Source organism: Hyla sarda, unplaced genomic scaffold (genome assembly GCF_029499605.1).
Source record: "Hyla sarda isolate aHylSar1 unplaced genomic scaffold, aHylSar1.hap1 scaffold_1307, whole genome shotgun sequence".
In the NCBI taxonomy this organism is placed as follows: domain Eukaryota; kingdom Metazoa; phylum Chordata; class Amphibia; order Anura; family Hylidae; genus Hyla; species Hyla sarda.
In genome coordinates, this window is record NW_026607931.1 from 77,509 (window position 1) to 99,796 (window position 22,288).

General features: G+C 50.7%; 16 pseudogenes; all 16 read right to left on the reverse strand.

The window, feature by feature from the left end:
* Nucleotides 1-982: 982 nt before the first annotated feature.
* LOC130305131 (5S ribosomal RNA) lies at nucleotides 983-1,102 on the reverse strand (annotated as a pseudogene).
* A 480-nt stretch (nucleotides 1,103-1,582) lies between these two features.
* Nucleotides 1,583-1,702, reverse strand: LOC130305097 (5S ribosomal RNA; annotated as a pseudogene).
* A 2,278-nt stretch (nucleotides 1,703-3,980) lies between these two features.
* Nucleotides 3,981-4,100, reverse strand: LOC130305102 (5S ribosomal RNA; annotated as a pseudogene).
* A 2,086-nt stretch (nucleotides 4,101-6,186) lies between these two features.
* LOC130305088 (5S ribosomal RNA) lies at nucleotides 6,187-6,306 on the reverse strand (annotated as a pseudogene).
* A 2,482-nt stretch (nucleotides 6,307-8,788) lies between these two features.
* Nucleotides 8,789-8,908, reverse strand: LOC130305113 (5S ribosomal RNA; annotated as a pseudogene).
* Nucleotides 8,909-9,572: 664 nt separating this feature from the next.
* On the reverse strand, nucleotides 9,573-9,692 carry LOC130305076 (5S ribosomal RNA; annotated as a pseudogene).
* Nucleotides 9,693-10,971: 1,279 nt separating this feature from the next.
* On the reverse strand, nucleotides 10,972-11,091 carry LOC130305126 (5S ribosomal RNA; annotated as a pseudogene).
* Nucleotides 11,092-11,761: 670 nt separating this feature from the next.
* LOC130305077 (5S ribosomal RNA) lies at nucleotides 11,762-11,881 on the reverse strand (annotated as a pseudogene).
* Nucleotides 11,882-12,965: 1,084 nt separating this feature from the next.
* Nucleotides 12,966-13,085, reverse strand: LOC130305075 (5S ribosomal RNA; annotated as a pseudogene).
* Nucleotides 13,086-14,960: 1,875 nt separating this feature from the next.
* Nucleotides 14,961-15,080, reverse strand: LOC130305117 (5S ribosomal RNA; annotated as a pseudogene).
* Nucleotides 15,081-15,757: 677 nt separating this feature from the next.
* On the reverse strand, nucleotides 15,758-15,877 carry LOC130305072 (5S ribosomal RNA; annotated as a pseudogene).
* A 1,364-nt stretch (nucleotides 15,878-17,241) lies between these two features.
* LOC130305128 (5S ribosomal RNA) lies at nucleotides 17,242-17,361 on the reverse strand (annotated as a pseudogene).
* A 676-nt stretch (nucleotides 17,362-18,037) lies between these two features.
* On the reverse strand, nucleotides 18,038-18,157 carry LOC130305107 (5S ribosomal RNA; annotated as a pseudogene).
* Nucleotides 18,158-18,833: 676 nt separating this feature from the next.
* On the reverse strand, nucleotides 18,834-18,953 carry LOC130305115 (5S ribosomal RNA; annotated as a pseudogene).
* A 1,477-nt stretch (nucleotides 18,954-20,430) lies between these two features.
* On the reverse strand, nucleotides 20,431-20,550 carry LOC130305118 (5S ribosomal RNA; annotated as a pseudogene).
* A 677-nt stretch (nucleotides 20,551-21,227) lies between these two features.
* Nucleotides 21,228-21,347, reverse strand: LOC130305074 (5S ribosomal RNA; annotated as a pseudogene).
* Nucleotides 21,348-22,288: the final 941 nt, after the last annotated feature.

Genomic DNA, 22,288 nt, shown 5'->3' on the forward strand with positions numbered 1-22,288 from the left:
AAATTTCAACTGCTCCCAGGATTCCCAGCCAGCCTCCCATGTCGGTACTTACCAGGCCCGAAGCTGGGTAGCAGTCTGCGATCTGACAAGAACAGGCGCATTCAGCTTAGGATGGCCGTAGACATTTTCACAACCTGTATACTGTGGATTTAAGCATCAATAAATCCTTTTCGGAATCGGAGCGAAAGGCGGCAACAGAGCAAAATGTCAACGACACCTGGGATTCCCAGCCAGTCTCCCATGCTGGTACTTACTGGGCCCTAGCTGGGTAGCAGTCTGCGATCTGACGAGAGCAGGCGCGTTCAGCTTAGGATGGCCGTTGACATCTTCACGCCTTGTATATTGTGGATTTAAGCATCAATAAATATTTTTTTAATCGGAGAGGAAGGCGGCAACAGAGCAAAATGTCAATGGCACCTTGGATTGCCAGCCAGTCTCCCATGCCGGTAACTGCCGGGCAGCAGTCTGTGATCTGAGGAGAGCAGGCACGTTCAGGCTTAGGATGGCCGTTGACAGCTTCACACCCTGTTTATTGTGCATTTAAGCATCAATAAATCCTTTTCCGAATCTGAGCGGAAGGCGGCAACAGACTAAAATGTCAACTGCACCCGGGATTCCCAGCCAGTCTCCCATGCTGGTACTTACCAGGCCCTAAGCGGGGTAGCAGTCTGCGATCTGACGAGAGCAGGTGCATTTAGCTTAGGATGGCCGTTGACAGCTTCACACTTTGTATACTGTGGATTTAAGCATCAATAAATAATTTTCGGAATCGGAGCAAAATGTCAACTGCACCCGGGATTCCCAGCCAGTCTCCCATGCTGATACTTATCAGGCCCGAAGCAGGGTAGCAGTCTGCGATCTGACGAGAACAGGCACATTCAGCTTAGGATGGCCGTAGACAACTTCACGCCCTGTATACTGTGGATTTAAGCATCAATAAATCCTTTTCGGAATCGGAGCGTAAGGCGGCAACAGAGCAAAATGTCAACGACACCTGGGATTCTCAGCCAGTCTCCCATGCTGGTACTTACCGGGCCCTAAGCTGGGTAGCAGTCTGCGATCTGACGAGAGCAGGCGCGTTCAGCTTAGGATGGCCGTTGACAGCTTCACGCCCTTTATACTGTGCATTTAAGCATCAATAAATCCTTTTCCGAATCGGAGCGTAAGGCGGCAACAGATTAAAATGTCAACTGCACCCGGGATTCCCAGCCAGTGTCCCATGCCGGTACTTACCGGGCCCTAAGATCTGTACCAGTCTGCGATCTGACGAGAGCAGGCGCGTTCAGCTTAGGATGGCCGTTGACATCTTCACGCCTTGTATACTGTGGATTTAAGCATCAATAAATATTTTTTTTAATCGGAGAGGAAGGCGGCAACAGATCAAAATGTCAATAGCACCTTGGATTGCCAGCCAGTCACCCATGCCCGTACTTGCCGGGCAGCAGTCTGCGATCTGACAAGAACAGGCGCATTCAGCTTAGGATAGCCGTAGACGACTTCACACCCTGTATATTGTGGATTTAAGCATCAATAAATCCTTTTCGGAATCGGAGCAAAATGTCTACAGAGCTACAGAGCAAAATGTCAACAACACCTGAGATTCCCAGCCAGTCTCCCATGCTGGTACTTACCGGGCCCTAAGCTGGGTAGCAGTCTGCGATCTGACGAGAGCAGGTGCGTTCAGCTTAGGATGGCCGTTGACAGCTTCACACTTTGTATACTGTGCATTTAAGCATCAATAAATCCTTTTCGGAATCGGAACGGAAGGCGGCAACAGAGCAAAATGTCAACGGCAGCCGGGATTCCCAGCCAGTCTCCCATGCCGGTACTTACTGGGCCATTAGCTGGGTAGCAGTCTGCGATCTGACGAGAGCAGGCGCGTTCAGCTTAGGATGGCCGTTGCCAGCTTCACACTTTGTATACTGTGCATTTAAGCATCAATAAATCCTTTTCGGAATCGGAACAGAAGGCGGCAACAGAGCAAAATGTCAACGGCAGCCGGGATTCCCAGCCAGTGTCCCATGCCGGTACTTACCGGGCCCTAAGATCTGTACCAGTCTGCGATCTGACGAGAGCAGGCGCGTTAAGCTTAGGATGGCCGTCGACAGCTTCACACCTTGTATACTGTGGATTTAAGCATCAATAAATTCTTTTCGGAATCGGAGCGGAAGGCGGCAACAGAGCAAAATGTCAACTGCACCCGGGATTCCCAGCCAGTCTCCCATGCCGGTACTTACTGGGCCCTAAGCTGGGTAGCAGTCTGCGATCTGACGAGAGCAGGCGCGTTCAGCTTAGGATGGCCGTTGACATCTTCACGCCTTGTATATTGTGGATTTAAGCATCAATAAATATTTTTTTCATCGGAGAGGAAGGCGGCAACAGAGCAAAATGTCAATGGCACCTTGGATTGCCAGCCAGTCTCCCATGCCGGTAACTGCCGGGCAGCAGTCTGCGATCTGAGCAAAGCAGGCACGTTCAGGCTTAGGATGGCCGTTGACAGCTTTACACCCTGTATATTGTGGATTTAAGCATCAATAAATCATTTTCCGAATCGGAGCGGAAGGCGGCAACATATTAAAAAGTCAACTGCACCCGGGATTCCCAGCCAGTCTCCCATGCTGGTACTTACCAGGACCTAAGCTGGGTAGCAGTCTGCGATCTGACGAGAGCAGGCGCGTTCAGCTTAGGATGGCCGTTGACAGCTTCACACTTTGTATACTGTGGATTTAAGCATCAATAAATAATTTTCGGAATCGGAGCAGAAACAGAGCAAAATGTCAACTGCACCCGGGATTCCCAGCCAGTCTCCCTTGCTGGTACTTACCAGGCCCGAAGCTGGGTAGCAGTCTGCGATCTGACGAGAACAGGCGCGTTCAGCTTAGGATGGCCGTTGACAGCTTCTCGCCCTTTATACTGTGCATTTAGGCATCAATAAATCCTTTTCGGAATTGGAACGGAAGGCGGCAACAGAGCAAAATGTCAACGGCAGCCGGGATTCCCAGCCAGTGTCCCATGCCGGTACTTACCGGGCCCTAAGATCTGTACCAGTCTGCGATCTGACGAGAGCAGGCGCGTTAAGCTTAGGATGGCCGTCGACAGCTTCACACCTTGTATACTGTGGATTTAAGCATCAATAAATTATTTTCGGAATCGGAGCGGAAGGCAGCAATAGAGCAAAATATCAACGGCACCCGGGATTACCAGCCAGTCTCACATGCCAGTACTTACCGGGCCCTAAGCTGGGTAGCAGTCTGCGATCTGACGAGAGCAGGCGCGTTCAGCTTAGGATGGCCGTTGACAACTTCACGCCTTGTATACTGTGGATTTAAGCATCAATAAATATTTTTTTTAATCGGAGAGGAAGGTGGCAACAGATTAAAATGTCAACTGCACCCGGGATTCCCAGCCAGTCTCCCATGCTGGTACTTACCGGGTCCTAAGCTGGGTAGCAGTCTGCGATCTGACGAGAGCAGGCGCGTTCAGCTTAGGATGGCCGTTGACAGCTTCACACTTTGTATACTGTGCATTTAAGCATCAATTAATCCTTTTCGGAATCGGAGCAGAAAGAGAGCAAAATGTCGACGGCAGCCTGGATTCCCAGCCAGTCTCCCATGCTGGTACTTAACAGGCCCGAAGCTGGGTAGCAGACTGCGATCTGACGAGAGCAGGCTCGTTCAGCTTAGGATGGCCGTTGACAGCTTCTCGCCCTTTATACTGTGCATTTAAGCATCAATAAATCCTTTTCGGAATCGGAACGGAAAGCGACAACAGAGCAAAATGTCAACGGCAGCCGGGATTCCCAGCCAGTGTCTCATGCCGGTACTTACCGGGCCCTAAGATCTGTACCAGTCTGCGATCTGACGAGAGCAGGCGCGTTAAGCTTAGGATGGCCATCGACAGCTTCACACCTTGTATACTGTGGATTTAAGCATCAATAAATTATTGTCGTAATCGGAGCGGAAGGCAGCAATAGAGCAAAATGTCAATGGCAACCGGGATTCCCAGCCAGTCTCCCATGCCAGTACTTACCGGGCCCTAAGCTGGGTAGCAGTCTGCGATCTGACGAGAGCAGGCGCGTTCAGCTTAGGATGGCCATTGACAGCTTCATGCTTTTTATACTGTGCATTTAAGCATCAATAAATCCTTTTCGGAATCGGAACGGAAGGCGGCAACAGAGCAAAATGTCAACTGCCCCCCCGGATTCCCAGCCAGTCTCCCATGATGGTACTTAATGGGCCCTAAGCTGGGTAGCAGTCTGCGATCTGACGAGAGCAGGCACGTTCAGCTTAGGATGGCCGTTGACATCTTCACGCCTTGTATATTGTGGATTTAAGCATCAATAAATATTTTTATTAATCGGAGAGGAAGGCGGCAACAGAGCAAAATGTCAATGGCACCTTGGATTGCCAGCCAGTCTCCCATGCCGGTAACTGCCGGGCAGCAGTCTGCGGTCTGAGGAGAGCAGGCACGTTCAGGCTTAGGATGGCCGTTGACAGCTTCACACCCTGTATATTGTGGATTTAAGCATCAATAAATCCTTTTCCGAATCGGAGCGGAAGGCGGCAACAGATTAAAATGTCAACTGCACCGGGGATTCCCAGCCAGTCTCCCATGTTGGTACTTACCAAGCCCTAAGCTGGGTAGCAGTCTGCGATCTGACGAGAGCAGGCGTGTTCAGCTTAGGATGGCCGTTGACAGCTTCACACTTTGTATACTGTGAATTTAAGCATCAATAAATAATTTTCGGAATCGGAGCAAAATGTCTACAGAGCTACAGAGCAAAATGTCAACAACACCTGAGATTCCCAGCCAGTCTCCCATGCTGGTACTTACCGGGCCCTAAGCTGGGTAGCAGTCTGCGATCTGACGAGAGCAGGCGCGTGTAGCTTAGGATGGCCGTTAACAGCATCACGCACTTTATACTGTGCATTTAAGCATCAATAAATCCTTTTCCGAATCGGAGCGGAAGGCGGCAACAGGTTAAAATGTCAACTGCACCCGGGATTCCAGGCCAGTCTCCCATGCTGGTACTTACCAGGCCCTAAGCTGGGTAGCAGTCTGCGATCTGACGAGAGCAGGCGCGTTCAGCTTAGGATGGCCGTTGACAGCTTCACACTTTGTATACTGTGCATTTAAGCATCAATAAATCCTTTTCGGAATCGGAACGGAAGGCGGCAACAGAGCAAAATGTCAACGGCAGCCGGGATTCCCAGCCAGTGTCCCATGCCGGTACTTACCAGGCCCTAAGATCTGTACCAGTCTGCGATCTGATGAGAGCAGGCGCGTTAAGCTCAGGATGGCCATCGACAGCTTCACACCTTGTATACTGTGGATTTAAGCATCAATAAATTATTTTCGGAATCGGAGCGGAAGGCAGCAATAGAGCAAAAAGTCAACGGCAACCGGGATTCCCAGCCAGTCTCCCTTGCCAGTACTTACCGGGCCCTAAGCTGGGTAGCAGTTTGCGATCTGACGAGAGCAGACGCGTTCAGCTTAGGATGGCCATTGACAGCTTCATGCTTTTTATACTGTGCATTTAAGCATCAATAAATCCTTTTCGGAATCGGAACAGAAGGCGGCAACAGAGCAAAATGTCAACTGCACCCGGGATTCCCAGTCAGTCTCCCATGCCGGTACTTACTGGGCCCGAAGCTGGGTAGCAGTCTGCGATCTGACGAGAGCAGGCGCGTTCAGCTTAGGATGGCCGTTGACATCTTCACGCCTTGTATATTGTGGATTTAAGCATCAATAAATATTTTTTTAATCGGAGAGGAAGGTGGCAACAGAGCAAAATGTCAATGGCACCTTGGATTGCCAGCCAGTCTCCCATGCCGGTAACTGCCGGGCAGCAGTCTGCGATCTAAGGAGAGCAGGCACGTTCAGGCTTAGGATGGCCGTTGACAGCTTCACACCCTGTATATTGTGGATTTAAGCATCAATAAATCCTTTTCCGAATCGGAGCGGAAGGCGGCAACAGATTAAAATGTCAACTGCACCCGGGATTCCAAGCCAGTCTCCCATGCTGGTACTTACCAGGCCCGAAGCTGGGTAGCAGTCTGCGATCTGATGAGAACAGGCGCTTTCAGCTTAGGATGGCCGTAGACATCTTCACACCCTGTATACTGTGGATTTAAGCATCAATAAATCCTTTTCGGAATCGGAGCGTAAGGCGGCAACAGAGCAAAATGTCAACGACACCTGGGATTCCCAGCCAGTCTCCCATGCTGGTACTTACCGGGCCCTAAGCTGGGTAGCAGTCTGCGATCTGACGAGAGCAGGCGCGTTCAGCTTAGGATGGCCGTTGACAGCTTCTCGCCCTTTATACTGTGCATTTAAGCATCAATAAATCCTTTTCGGAATCGGAACGGAAGGCGGCAACAGAGCAAAATGTCAACGGCAGCCGGGATTCCCAGCCAGTGTCCCATGCCGGTACTTACCGGGCCCTAAGATCTGTACCAGACTGCGATCTGACGAGAGCAGGCGCGTTAAGCTTAGGATTGCCGTCGACAGCTTCACACCTTGTATACTGTGGATTTAAGCATCAATAAATTATTTTCGGAATCGGAGCGGAAGGCAGCAATAGAGCAAAATGTCAACGGCACTGGGATTCCCAGCCAGTCTCCCATGCCAGTACTTACCGGGCCCTATGTTGGGTAGCAGTCTGCGATCTGACGAGAGCAGGCGCGTTCAGCTTAGGATGGCCATTGACAGCTTCATGCTTTTATTCTGTGCATTTAGGCATCAATAAATCCTTTTCGGAATCGGAGAGGAAGGCGGCAACAGAGCAAAATGTCAATAGCACCTTGGATTGCCAGCCAGTCTCCCATGCCCGTACTTGCCGGGCAGCAGTCTGCGATCTGACAAGAACATGCACATTCAGCTTAGGATAGCCGTAGACGGCTTCACACCCTGTATATTGTGGATTTAAGCATCAATAAATCCTTTTCGGAATCGGAGCAAAATGTCTACAGAGCAACAGAGCAAAATGTCAACAACACCTGAGATTCCCAGCCAGTCTCCCATGCTGGTACTTACCGGGCCCTAAGCTGGGTAGCAGTCTGCGATCTGACGAGAGCAGGCGCGTTCAGCTTAAGATGGCCGTTAACGGCTTCACACCCTGTATACTGTGGATTTAAGCATCAATAAATCCTTTTCGGAATCGAAGCGGAAGCGGCTACAGAGCAAAATGTCAATAACACCTGGGATTCCCAGCCAGTCTACCATGCTGGTACTTACCGGGCCCTAAGCTGGATAGCAATCTGCGATCTGACGAGAGCAGGCGCGTTCAGCTTAGGATGGCCGTTGACAGCTTCACATTTTGTATACTGTGGATTTAAGCATCAATAAATAATTTTCGGAATCGGAGCAGAAACAGAGCAAAATGTCAACTGCACCCGGGATTCCCAGCCAGTCTCCCATGCTGGTACTTACCAGGCCCGAAGATGGGTAGCAGTCTGCGATCTGACAAGAACAGGTGCATTCAGCTTAGGATGGCCGTAGACATCTTCACACCCTGTATACTGTGGATTTAAGCATCAATAAATCCTTTTCGGAATCAGAGCGGAAGGCGGCAACAGAGCAAAATGTCAAAGACACCTGGGATTCCCAGCCAGTCTCTCATGCTGGTACTTACCGGGCCCTAAGCTGGGTAGCAGTCTGCAATCTGACGAGAGCAGGCGCGGTCAGCTTAGGATGGCCGTTGACAGCTTCACACTTTGTATACTGTGGATTTAAACATCAATAAATAATTTTCGGAATCGGAGCAGAAACAGAGCAAAATTTCAACTGCACCCGGGATTCCCAGCCAGTCTCCCATGCTGGTACTTACCAGGCCCGAAGCTGGATAGCAGTCTGCGATCTGACGAGAACAGGCGCATTCAGCTTAGGATGGCCGTAGACATCTTCACACCCTGTATACTGTGGATTTAAGCATCAATAAATCCTTTTCGGAATCGGAGCAAAATGTCTACAGAGCTACAGAGCAAAATGTCAACAACACCTGAGATTCCCAGCCAGTCTCCCATGCGGGTACTTACCGGGCCCTAAGCTGGATTACAGTCTGCAATCTGACGAGAGCAGGCGCGTTCAGCTTAGGATGGCCGTTGACAGCTTCACGCCCTGCATACTGTGGATTTAAGCATCAATAAATCCTTTTCGGAATCGGAGCGTAAGGCGGCAACAGAGCAAAATGTCAACGACACCTGAGATTCCCAGCCAGTCTCCCATGCTGGTATTTACCGGGCCCTAAGCTGGGCAGAAGTCTGCGATCTGACGAGAGCAGGCGCGTTCAGCTTAGGATGGCTGTTGACAGCTTCACACTTTGTATACTGTGGATTTAAGCATCAATAAATAATTTTCGGAATCGGAGCAGAAACAGAGTAAAATGTCAACTGCACCCGGGATTCCCAGCCAGTCTCCCATGCTGGTACTTACGAGGCCCGAAGCTGGGAAGCAGTCTGCGATCTGACGAGAACAGGCGCATTCAGCTTAGGATGGCCGTTGACAGCTTCACACTTTGTATACTGTGCATTTAAGCATCAATAAATCCTTTTCGGAATCCGAACGGAAGGTGGCAACAGAGCAAAATGTCAACGGCAGCCGGGATTCCCAGCCAGTGTCCCATGCCGGTACTTACCGGGCCCTAAGATCTGTACCAGTCTGCGATCTGACGAGAGCAGGCGCGTTAAGCTTAGGATGGCCGTCGACAGCTTCACACCTTGTATACTGTGGATTTAAGCATCAATAAATTCTTTTCGGAATCGGAGCGGAAGGCAGCAATAGAGCAAAATGTCAACGGCAACCGGGATTCCCAGCCAGTCTCCCATGCCAGTACTTACCGGGCCCTAAGCTGGGTAGCAGTCTGCGATCTGACGAGAGCAGGCGCGTTCAGCTTAGGATGGCCGTTGACATCTTCACGCTTTGTATATTGTGGATTTAAGCATCAATAAATATTTTTATTAATCGGAGAGGAAGGCGGCAACAGAGCAAAATGTCAATGGCACCTTGGATTGCCAGCCAGTCTCCCATGCCGGTAACTGCCGGGCAGCAGTCTGCGATCCGAGGAGAGCAGGCACGTTCAGGCTTAGGATGGCCGTTGACAGCTTCACACCCTGTATATTGTGGATTTAAGCATCAATAAATCCTTTTCCGAATCGGAGCGGAAGGCGGCAACAGATTAAAATGTCAACTGCACCCGGGATTCCCAGCCAGTCTCCCATGCTGGTACTTACCAGGCCCAAAGCAGTGTAGCAGTCTGCGATCTGACGAGAGCAGGCGCGTTCAGCTTAGGATGGCCGTTGACAGCTTCACACTTTGTATACTGTGGATTTAAGCATCAATATATAATTTTCGGAATCGGAGCAGAGCAAAATTTCAACTGCACCCGGGATTCCCAGCCAGTCTCCCATGCTGGTACTTACCAGGCCCGAAGCTGGGTAGCAGTCTGCGATCTGACGAGAACAGGCGCATTCAGCTTAGGATGGCCGTAGACATCTTCACACCCTGTATACTGTGGATTTAAGCATCAATAAATCCTTTTCGGAATCGGAGCGGAAGGCGTCAACAGAGCAAAATGTCAACGACACCTGGGATTCCCAGCCAGTCTCCCATGCTGGTATTTACCGGGCCCTAAGCTGGGTAGCAGTCTGCGATCTGACGAGAGCAGGCGCGTTCAGCTTAGGATGGCCGTTGACAGCTTCTCACCCTTTATACTGTGCATTTAGGCATCAATAAATCCTTTTCGGAATCGGAACGGAAGGCGGCAACAGAGCAAAATGTCAACGGCAGCCGGGATTCCCAGCCAGTGTCCCATGCCGGTACTTACCGGGCCCTAAGATCTGTACCAGTCTGCGATCTGACGAGAGCAGGCGCGTTAAGCTTAGGATGGCCGTCGACAGCTTCACACCTTGTATACTGTGGATTAAAGCATCAATAAATTCTTTTCGGAATCGGAGCGGAAGGCAGCAATAGAGCAAAATGTCTACGGCACCCGGGAATCCCAGCCAGTCTCCCATGCCAGTACTTACCGGGCCCTATGCTGGGTAGCAGTCTGCGCTCTGACGAGAGCAGGCGCGTTCAGCTTAGGATGGCCATTGACAGCTTTGTTATTATTATACTTTGCATTTAAGCATCAATAAATTATTTTCGGAATCGGAGCGGAAGGCAGCAATATGTCAACGGCACCCGGGATTCCCAGCCAGTCTCCCATGCCAATACTTACCAGGCCCTAAGCTGGGTAGCAGTCTGCGATCTGACGAGAGCAGGCACGTTCAGCTTAGGATGGCCATTGACAGCTTCATGCTTTTTATAATGTGCATTTAAGCATCAATAAATCCTTTTCGGAATCGGAACGGAAGGCGGCAACAGAGCAAAATGTCAACTGCACCCGGGATTCCCAGCCAGTCTCCCATGCTGGTACTTACCGGGCCCTAAGCTGGGCAGAAGTCTGCGATCTGACGAGAGCAGGCGCGTTCAGCTTAGGATGGCTGTTGACAGCTTCACACTTTGTATACTGTGGATTTAAGCATCAATAAATAATTTTCGGAATCGGAGCAGAAACAGAGTAAAATGTCAACTGCACCCGGGATTCCCAGCCAGTCTCCCATGCTGGTACTTACGAGGCCCGAAGCTGGGAAGCAGTCTGCGATCTGACGAGAACAGGCGCATTCAGCTTAGGATGGCCGTTGACAGCTTCACACTTTGTATACTGTGCATTTAAGCATCAATAAATCCTTTTCGCAATCAGAACGGAAGGCGGCAACAGAGCAAAATGTCAACGGCAGCCGGGATTCCCAGCCAGTGTCCCATGCCGGTACTTACCGGGCCCTAAGATCTGTACCAGTCTGCGATCTGACGAGAGCAGGCGCGTTAAGCTTAGGATGGCCGTCGACAGCTTCACACCTTGTATACTGTGGATTTAAGCATCAATAAATTCTTTTCGGAATCGGAGCGGAAGGCAGCAATAGAGCAAAATGTCAACGGCAACCGGGATTCCCAGCCAGTCTCCCATGCCAGTACTTACCGGGCCCTAAGCTGGGTAGCAGTCTGCGATCTGACGAGAGCAGGCGCGTTCAGCTTAGGATGGCCGTTGACATCTTCACGCCTTGTATATTGTGGATTTAAGCATCAATAAATATTTTTATTAATCGGAGAGGAAGGCGGCAACAGAGCAAAATGTCAATGGCACCTTGGATTGCCAGCCAGTCTCCCATGCCGGTGACTGCCGGGCAGCAGTCTGCGATCCGAGGAGAGCAGGCACGTTCAGGCTTAGGATGGCCGTTGACAGCTTCACACCCTGTATATTGTGGATTTAAGCATCAATAAATCCTTTTCCGAATCGGAGCGGAAGGCGGCAACAGATTAAAATGTCAACTGCACCCGGGATTCCCAGCCAGTCTCCCATGCTGGTACTTACCAGGCCCAAAGCAGTGTAGCAGTCTGCGATCTGACGAGAGCAGGCGCGTTCAGCTTAGGATGGCCGTTGACAGCTTCACACTTTGTATACTGTGGATTTAAGCATCAATAAATAATTTTCGGAATCGGAGCAGAAGCAGAGCAAAATTTCAACTGCACCCGGGATTCCCAGCCAGTCTCCCATGCTGGTACTTACCAGGCCCGAAGCTGGGTAGCAGTCTGCGATCTGACGAGAACAGGCGCATTCAGCTTAGGATGGCCGTAGACATCTTCACACCCTGTATACTGTGGATTTAAGCATCAATAAATCCTTTTCGGAATCGGAGCGGAAGGCGGCAACAGAGCAAAATGTCAACGACACCTGGGATTCCCAGCCAGTCTCCCATGCTGGTATTTACCGGGCCCTAAGCTGGGTAGCAGTCTGCGATCTGACGAGAGCAGGCGCGTTCAGCTTAGGATGGCCGTTGACAGCTTCTCGCCCTTTATACTGTGCATTTAGGCATCAATAAATCCTTTTCGGAATCGGAACGGAAGGCGGCAACAGAGCAAAATGTCAACGGCAGCCGGGATTCCCAGCCAGTGTCCCATGCCGGTACTTACCGGGCCCTAAGATCTGTACCAGTCTGCGATCTGACGAGAGCAGGCGCGTTAAGCTTAGGATGGCCGTCGACAGCTTCACACCTTGTATACTGTGGATTTAAGCATCAATAAATTCTTTTCGGAATCGGAGCGGAAGGCAGCAATAGAGCAAAATGTCTACGGCACCCGGGAATCCCAGCCAGTCTCCCATGCCAGTACTTACCGGGCCCTAAGCTGGGTAGCAGTCTGCGATCTGACGAGAGCAGGCGCGTTCAGCTTAGGATGGCCATTGACAGCTTTGTTATTATTATACTTTGCATTTAAGCATCAATAAATTATTTTCGGAATCGGAGCGGAAGGCAGCAATATGTCAACGGCACCCGGGATTCCCAGCCAGTCTCCCATGCCAATACTTACCAGGCCCTAAGCTGGGTAGCAGTCTGCGATCTGACGAGAGCAGGCACGTTCAGCTTAGGATGGCCATTGACAGCTTCATGCTTTTTATAATGTGCATTTAAGCATCAATAAATCCTTTTCGGAATCGGAACGGAAGGCGGCAACAGAGCAAAATGTCAACTGCACCAGGGATTCCCAGCCAGTCTCCCATGCCGGTACTTACTGGGCCCTAAGCTGCGTAGCAGTCTGCGATCAGACGAGAGCAGGCACGTTCAGCTTAGGATGGCCGTTGACAGCTTCTCGCCCTTTATACTGTGCATTTAAGCATCAATAAATCCTTTTCGGAATCGGAACGGAAGGCAGCAACAGAGCAAAATGTCAACGGCAGCCGGGATTCCCAGCCAGTGTCCTATGCCGGTACTTACCGGGCCCTAAGATCTGTACCAGTCTGCGATCTAACGAGAGCAGGCGCGTTAAGCTTAGGATGGCCGTCGACAGCTTCACACCTTGTATACTGTGGATTTAAGCATCAATAAATTATTTTCGGAATCGGAGCGGAAGGCAGCAATAGAGCAAAATGTCAACGGCACCTGGGATTCCCAGCCAGTCTCCCATGACAGTATTTACCGGGCCCTAAGCTGGGTAGCAGTCTGCGATCTGACGAGAGCAGGCGCGTTCAGCTTAGGATGGCCATTGACAGCTTCATGCTTTTTATACTGTGCATTTAAGCATCAATAAATCCTTTTCGGAATCGGAACGGAAGGCGGCAACAGAGCAAAATGTCAACGGCAGCCGGGATTCCCAGCCAGTGTCCCATGCCGGTACTTACCGGGCCCTAAGATCTGTACCAGTCTGCGATCTGACGAGAGCAGGCGCGTTAAGCTTAGGATGGCCGTCGACAGCTTCACACCTTTTATACTGTGGATTTAAGCATCAATAAATTATTTTCGGAATCGGAGCGGAAGGCAGCAATATGTCAACGGCACCCGGGATTCCCAGCCAGTCTCCCATGCCAATACTTACCAGGCCCTAAAATGGGTAGCAGTCTGCGATCTGACGAGAGCAGGCACGTTCAGCTTAGGATGGCCATTGACAGCTTCATGCTTTTTATATTGTGCATTTAAGCATCAATAAATCCTTTTCGGAATCGGAACGGAACGCGGCAACAGAGCAAAATGTCAACTGCACCCGGGATTCCCAGCCAGTCTCCCATGCCGGTACTTACTGGGCCCTAAGCTGCGTAGTAGTCTGCGATCTGACGAGAGCAGGCGCGTTCAGCTTAGGATGGCCGTTGACAGCTTCTCGCCCTTTATACTGTGCATTTAAGCATCAATAAATCCTTTTCGGAATCGGAACGGAAGGCAGCAACAGAGCAAAATGTCAACGGCCGCCGGGATTCCCAGCCAGTGTCCCATGCCGGTACTTACCGGGCCCTAAGATCTGTACCAGTCTGCGATCTGACGAGAGCAGGCGCGTTAAGCTTAGGATGGCCGTCGACAGCTTCACACCTTGTATACTGTGGATTTAAGCATCAATAAATTCTTTTCGGAATCGGAGCGGAAGGCAGCCATAGAGCAAAATGTCAACGGCAACCGGGATTCCCAGCCAGTCTCCCATGCCAGTACTTACCGGGCCCTAAGCTGGGTAGCAGTCTTCGATCTGACGAGAGCAGGCGCGTTCAGCTTAGGATGGCCATTGACAGCTTCATGATTTTTATACTGTGCATTTAAGCATCAATAAATCCTTTTCGGAATCGGAACGGAAGGCGGCAACAGAGCAAAATGTCAACTGCACCCGGGATTCCCTGCTAGTCTCCCATGTCGGTACTTACTGGGCCCGAAGCTGGGAAGCAGTCTGTGATTTGACGAGAGCAGGCGCGTTCAGCTTAGGATGGCCGTTGACATCTTCACACCTTGTATATTGTGGATTTAAGCATCAATAAATATTTTTATTAATCGGAGAGGAAGGCGGCAACAGAGCAAAATGTCAATGGCACCTTGGATTGCCAGCCAGTCTCCCATGCCGGTATCTGCCGGGCAGCAGTCTGCGATCTGAGGAGAGCAGGCACATTCAGGCTTAGGATGGCCGTTGACAGCTTCACACCCTGTGTATTGTGGATTTAAGCATCAATAAATTATTTTTCCGAATCGGAGCGGAAGGCGGCAACAGATTAAAATGTCAACTGCACCCGGGATTCCCAGCCAGTCTCCCATGCTGGTACTTACCAGGCCCTAAGCTGGGTAGAAGTCTGCGATCTGACGAGAGCAGGCGCGTTCAGCTTAGGATGGCCGTTGACAGCTTCACACTTTGTATACTGTGGATTTAAGCATCAATAAATAATTTTCGGACTCGTAGCAGAAACAGAGCAAAATGTCAACTCCACCCGGGATTCCCAGCCAGTCTCCCATGCTGGTACTTACCAGGCCTGAAGCTGGGTAGCAGTCTGCGATCTGACGAGAACAGGCGCATTCAGCTTAGGATGGCCGTAGACATCTTCACACCCTGTATACTGTGGATTTAAGCATCAATAAATCCTTTTCGGAATCGGAGCGTAAGGCGGCAACAGAGCAAAATGTCAACGACACCTGGGATTCCCAGCCAGTCTCCCATGCTGGTACTTTCCGAGCCCTAAGCTGGGTAGCAGTCTGCGATCGGATGAGAGCAGGCACGTTCAGCTTAGGATGGCCGTTGACAGCTTCTTGCCCTTTATACTGTGCATTTAAGCATCAATAAATCCTTTTCGGAATCGGAAACGGAAGGCGGCAACAGAGCAAAATGTCAACGGCAGCCGGGATTCCGAGCCAGTGTCCCATGCCGGTACTTACCGGGCCCTAAGATCTGTACCAGTCTGCGATCTGACAAGAGCAGGCGCGTTAAGCTTAGGATGGCCGTCGACAGCTTCACACCTTGTATACTGTGGATTTAAGCATCAATAAATTCTTTTCGGAATCGGAGCGGAAAGCAGCAATAGAGCAAAATGTCAACGGCACCCAGGATTCCCAGCCAGTCTCCCATGCTGGTACTTACCGGGTCCTAAGCTGGGTAGCAGTCTGCGATCTGACGAGAGCAGGCGCGTTCAGCTTAGGATGGCCATTGACAGCTTCATGCTTTTTATACTGTGCATTTAAGCATCAATAAATCCTTTTCGGAATCGGAGAGGAAGGCGGCAACAGAGCAAAATGTCAATAGCACCTTGGATTGCCAGCCAGTCTCCCATGCCCGTACTTGCCGGGCAGCAGTCTGCGATCTGACAAGAACAGGCACATTCAGCTTAGGATAGCCGTAGACGGCTTCACACCCTGTATACTGTGGATTTAAGCATCAATAAATCCTTTTCGGAATCGGAGCGGAAGGCGGCTACAGAGCAAAATGTCAACAACACCTGGGATTCCCAGCCAGTCTCCCATGCTAGTACTTACCGGGCCCTAAGCTGGGTAGCAGTCTGCGAACTGACGAGAGCAGGCGCGTTCAGCTTAGGATGGCCGTTGACAGCTTCACACCCTTTATACTGTGCATTTAAGCATCAATAAATCCTTTTCCGAATCGGAGCGGAAGGCAGCAACAAATTAAAATGTCAACTGCACCCGGGATTCCCAGCCAGTCTCCCATGCTGGTACTTACCAGGCCCTAAGCTGGGTAGCAGTCTGCGATCTGACGAGAGCAGGCGCGTTCAGCTTCGGATGGCCGTTGACAGCTTCACACTTTGTATACTGTGCATTTAAGCATCAATAAATCCTTTTCGGAATCGGAACTGAAGGCGGCATAAGAGCAAAATGTCAACGGCAACCGGGATTCCCAGCCAGTCTCCCATGCCAGTACTTACCGGGCCCTAAACTGGGTAGCAGTCTGCGATGTGACGAGAGCAGGCGCGTTCAGCTTAGGATGGCCATTGACAGCTTCATGATTTTTATACTGCGCATTTAAGCATCAATAAATCCTTTTTCGGAATCGGAGCGGAAGGCGGCAACAGAGCAAAATGTCAACTGCACCCGGGATTCCCAGCCAGTCTCCCATGCCGGTACTTAATGGGCCCTAGGCTGGGTAGCAGTCTGCGATCTTACGAGAGCAGGCGCGTTCAGCTTAGGATGGCCATTGACAGCTTCATGCTTTTTATACTGTGCATTTAAGCATCAATAAATCCTTTTCGGAATCGGAACGGAAGGCGGCAACAGAGCATAATGTCAACTGCACCCGGGATTCCCAGGTGCATTTAAGCATCAATAAATATTTTTATTAATCGGAGAGGAAGGCGGCAACAAAGCAAAATGTCAACGGCACCTTGGATTGCCAGCCAGTCTCCCATGCCGGTAACTGCCGGGCAGCGGTCTGCGATCTGAGGAGAGCAGGCACGTTCAGGCTTAGGATGGCTGTTGACAGCTTCACACCCTGTGTATTGTGGATTTAAGCATCAATAAATCCTTTTCCGAATCGGAGCGGAAGGCGGCAACAGATTAAAATGTCAACTGCACCCGGGATTCCCAGCCAGTCTCCCATGCTGGTACTTACAGGGCCCTAAGCTGGGTAGAAGTCTGCGATCTGACGAGAGCAGGCGCGTTCAGCTTAGGATGGCCGTTGACAGCTTCACACTTTGTATACTGTGGATTTAAGTATCAATAAATAATTTTCAGACTCGTAGCAGAAACAGAGCAAAATGTCAACTCCACCCGGGATTCCCAGCCAGTCTCCCATGCTGGTACTTACCGGGCCCTAAGCTGGGTAGCAGTCTGCAATCTGACGAGAGCAGGCGCGTTCAGCTTAGGATGGCCGTTGACAGCTGCACGCCCTTTATACTGTGCATTTAAGCATCAATAAATCCTTTTCCGAATCGGAGCGGAAGGCAGCAACAGATTAAAATGTCAACTGCACCCGGGATTCCCAGCCAGTCTCCCATGCTGGTACTTACCAGGCCCTAAGCTGGGTAGCAGTCTGCGATCTGACGAGAGCAGGCGCGTTCAGCTTAGGATGGCCGTTGACAGCTTCATGCTTTTTATACTGTGCATTTAAGCATCAATAAATCCTTTTCGGAATCGGAACGGAAGGCGGCAACAGGGCATAATGTCAACTGCACCCGGGATTCCCAGCCAGTCTCCCATGCCGGTACTTACTGGGCCCTAAGCTGGGTAGCAGTCTGCGATCTGACGAGAGCAGGCGCGTTCAGCTTAGGATGGCCGTTGACATCTTCACGCCTTGTATACTGTGGATTTAAGCATCAATAAATATTTTTATTAATCGGAGAGGAAGGCGGCAACAAAGCAAAATTTTAACGGCACCTTGGATTGCCAGCCAGTCTCCCATGCCGGTAACTGCCGGGCAGCAGTCTGCGATCTGAGGAGAAGCAGGCACGTTCAGGCTTAGGATGGCCGTTGACAGCTTCACACCCTGTGTATTGTGGATTTAAGCATCAATAAATCCTTTTCCGAATCGGAGAGGAAGGCGGCAACAGATTAAAGTGTCAACTGCACCCGGGATTCCCAGACAGTCTCCCATGCTGGTACTTACCAGGCCCTAAGCTGGGTAATAGTCTGCGATCTGACAAGAACAGGCGCATTCAGCTTAGGATGGCCGTAGACATCTTCACACCCTGTATACTGTGGATTTAAGCATCAATAAATCGTAAGCGTAAGGAGCGTAAGGCGGCAACAGAGCAAAAGGTCAACTGCACCTGGGATTCCCAGCCAGTCTCCCATGCTGGTACTTACCGGGCCCTAAGCTGGGTAGCAGTCTGCGTTCTGACGAGAGCAGGCACGTTCAGCTTAGGATGGCCGTTGACAGCTTCTCGCCCTTTATACTGTGCATTTAAGCATCAATAAATCCTTTTCGGAATCGGAAACGGAAGGCGGCAACAGAGCAAAATGTCAACGGCAGCCGGGATTCCCAGCCAGTGTCCCATGCCGGTACTTACCGGCCCAAAGATCTGTACCAGTCTGCGATCTGATAAGAGCAGGCGCGTTAAGCTTAGGATGGCCGTCGACAGCTTCACACCTTGTATACTGTGGATTTAAGCATCAATAAATTATTTTCGGAATCGGAGCGGAAGGCAGCAATAGAGCAAAATGTCAACCGCACCCGGGATTCCCAGCCAGTCTCCCATGCCAGTACTTACCGGGCCCTAAGCTGGGTAGCAGTCTGCGATCTGACGAGAGCAGGCACGTTCAGCTTAGGACAGCCATTGACAGCTTCATGCTTTTTATACTGTGCATTTAAGCATCAATAAATCCTTTTCGGAATCGGAGAGGAAGGCGGCAACAGAGCAAAATGTCAATAGCACCTTGGATTGCCAGCCAGTCTCCCATGCCCGTACTTGCCGGGCAGCAGTCTGCGATCTGACAAGAACAGGCATATTCAGCTTAGGATAGCCGTAGACGGCTTCACATCCTGTATACTGTGGATTTAAGCATCAATAAATCCTTTTCGGAATCGGAGCGGAAGGCGGCTACAGAGCAAAATGTCAACAACACCTGGGATTCCCAGACGGTCTCCTATGCTGGTACCTACCGGGCCCTAAGCTGGGTAGCAGTCTGCGATCTGACGAGAGCAGGCGCGTTCAGCTTAGGATGGCCGTTGACAGCTTCACGCCCTTTATACTGTGCATTTAAGCATCAATAAATCCTTTTCCGAATCGGAGCGGAAGGCGGCAACAGATTAAAATGTCAACTGCACCCGGGATTCCCAGCCAGTCTCCCATGCTGGTACTTACCAGGCCCTAAGCTGGGTATCAGTCTGCGATCTGACGAGAGCAGGCGCATTCAGCTTAGGATGGCCGTTGACAGGTTCACACTTTGTATACTGTGCATTTAAGCATCAATAAATCCTTTTCGGAATCGGAACGGAAGGCGGCAACAGAGCAAAATGTCAACGGCAGCCGGGATTCCCAGCCAGTGTCCCATGCCGGTACTTACCGGGCCCTAAGATCTGTACCAGTCTGCGATCTGACGAGAGCAGGCGCGTTAAGCTTAGGATGGCCGTTGACAGCTTCACACCTTGTATACTGTGGATTTAAGCATCAATAAATTCTTTTCGGAATCGGAGCGGAAGGCAGCAATAGAGCAAAATGTCAATGGCAACCGGTATTCCCAGCCAGTCTCCCATGCCAGTACTTACCGGGCCCTAAGCTGGGTAGCAGTCTGCAATCTGACGAGAGCAGGCGCGTTCAGCTTAGGATGGCCATTGACAGCTTCATGCTTTTTATACTGTGCATTTAAGCATCAATAAATCCTTTTCGGAATCGGAACGGAAGGCGGCAACAGAGCAAAATGTCAACTGCACCCGGATTCCCAGCCAGTCTCCCATGCCGGTACTTACTGGGCCCTAAGCTGGGTAGCGGTCTGCGATCTGACGAGAGCAGGCGCGTTCAGCTTAGGATGGCCGTTGACATCTTCACGCCTTGTATATTGTGGATTTAAGCATCAATAAATATTTTTGTTAATCGGAGAGGAAGGCGGCAACAGAGCAAAATGTCAATGGCACCTTGTATTGCCAGCCAGTCTCCCATGCCGGTAACTGCCGGGCAGCAGTCTGTGATCTGAGGAGAGCAGGCACGTTCAGGCTTAGGATGGCCGTTGACAGCTTCACACCCTGTGTGTTGTGGATTTAAGCATCAATAAATCCTTTTCCGAATCGGAGCGGAAGGCGGCAACAGATTAAAATGTCAACTGCACCCGGGATTCCCAGCCAGTCTCCCATGCTGGTACTTACCAGGCCCTAAGCTGGGTAGAAGTCTGCGATCTGACGAGAGCAGGCGCGTTCAGCTTAGGATGGCCGTTGACAGCTTCACACTTTGTATAATGTGGATTTAAGCATCAATAAATAATTTTCGGACTCGTAGCAGAAACAGAGCAAAATGTCAACTCCACCCGGGATTCCCAGCCAGTCTCCCATGCTGGTACTTACCAGGCCTGAAGCTGGGTAGCAGTCTGCGATCTGACGAGAACAGGCGCATTCAGCTTAGGATGGCCGTAGACATCTTCACACCCTGTATACTGTGGATTTAAGCATCAATAAATCCTTTTCGGAATCGGAGCGTAAGGCGGCAACAGAGCAAAATGTCAACGACACCTGGGATTCCCAGCCAGTCTCCCATGCTGGTACTTTCCGAGCCCTAAGCTGGGTAGCAGTCTGCGATCGGATGAGAGCAGGCACGTTCAGCTTAGGATGGCCGTTGACAGCTTCTTGCCCTTTATACTGTGCATTTAAGCATCAATAAATCCTTTTCGGAATCGGAAACGGAAGGCGGCAACAGAGCAAAATGTCAACGGCAGCCGGGATTCCGAGCCAGTGTCCCATGCCGGTACTTACCGGGCCCTAAGATCTGTACCAGTCTGCGATCTGACAAGAGCAGGCGCGTTAAGCTTAGGATGGCCGTCGACAGCTTCACACCTTGTATACTGTGGATTTAAGCATCAATAAATTCTTTTCGGAATCGGAGCGGAAAGCAGCAATAGAGCAAAATGTCAACGGCACCCAGGATTCCCAGCCAGTCTCCCATGCTGGTACTTACCGGGTCCTAAGCTGGGTAGCAGTCTGCGATCTGACGAGAGCAGGCGCGTTCAGCTTAGGATGGCCATTGACAGCTTCATGCTTTTTATACTGTGCATTTAAGCATCAATAAATCCTTTTCGGAATCGGAGAGGAAGGCGGCAACAGAGCAAAATGTCAATAGCACCTTGGATTGCCAGCCAGTCTCCCATGCCCGTACTTGCCGGGCAGCAGTCTGCGATCTGACAAGAACAGGCACATTCAGCTTAGGATAGCCGTAGACGGCTTCACACCCTGTATACTGTGGATTTAAGCATCAATAAATCCTTTTCGGAATCGGAGCGGAAGGCGGCTACAGAGCAAAATGTCAACAACACCTGGGATTCCCAGCCAGTCTCCCATGCTAGTACTTACCGGGCCCTAAGCTGGGTAGCAGTCTGCGAACTGACGAGAGCAGGCGCGTTCAGCTTAGGATGGCCGTTGACAGCTTCACGCCCTTTATACTGTGCATTTAAGCATCAATAAATCCTTTTCCGAATCGGAGCGGAAGGCAGCAACAAATTAAAATGTCAACTGCACCCGGGATTCCCAGCCAGTCTCCCATGCTGGTACTTACCAGGCCCTAAGCTGGGTAGCAGTCTGCGATCTGACGAGAGCAGGCGCGTTCAGCTTCGGATGGCCGTTGACAGCTTCACACTTTGTATACTGTGCATTTAAGCATCAATAAATCCTTTTCGGAATCGGAACTGAAGGCGGCATAAGAGCAAAATGTCAACGGCAACCGGGATTCCCAGCCAGTCTCCCATGCCAGTACTTACCGGGCCCTAAACTGGGTAGCAGTCTGCGATGTGACGAGAGCAGGCGCGTTCAGCTTAGGATGGCCATTGACAGCTTCATGATTTTTATACTGCGCATTTAAGCATCAATAAATCCTTTTTCGGAATCGGAGCGGAAGGCGGCAACAGAGCAAAATGTCAACTGCACCCGGGATCCCAGCCAGTCTCCCATGCCGGTACTTACTGAGCCCTAAGCTGGGTAGCAGTCTGCGATCTGACGAGAGCAGGCACGTTCAGCTTAGGATGGCCATTGACAGCTTCATGATTTTTATACTGTGCATTTAAGCATCAATAAATCCTTTTCGGAATCGGAACGGAAGGCGGCAACAGAGCAAAATGTCAACTGCACCCGGGATTCCCAGCCAGTCTCCCATGCCGGTACTTAATGGGCCCTAGGCTGGGTAGCAGTCTGCGATCTTACGAGAGCAGGCGCGTTCAGCTTAGGATGGCCATTGACAGCTTCATGCTTTTTATACTGTGCATTTAAGCATCAATAAATCCTTTTCGGAATCGGAACGGAAGGCGGCAACAGAGCATAATGTCAACTGCACCCGGGATTCCCAGGTGCATTTAAGCATCAATAAATATTT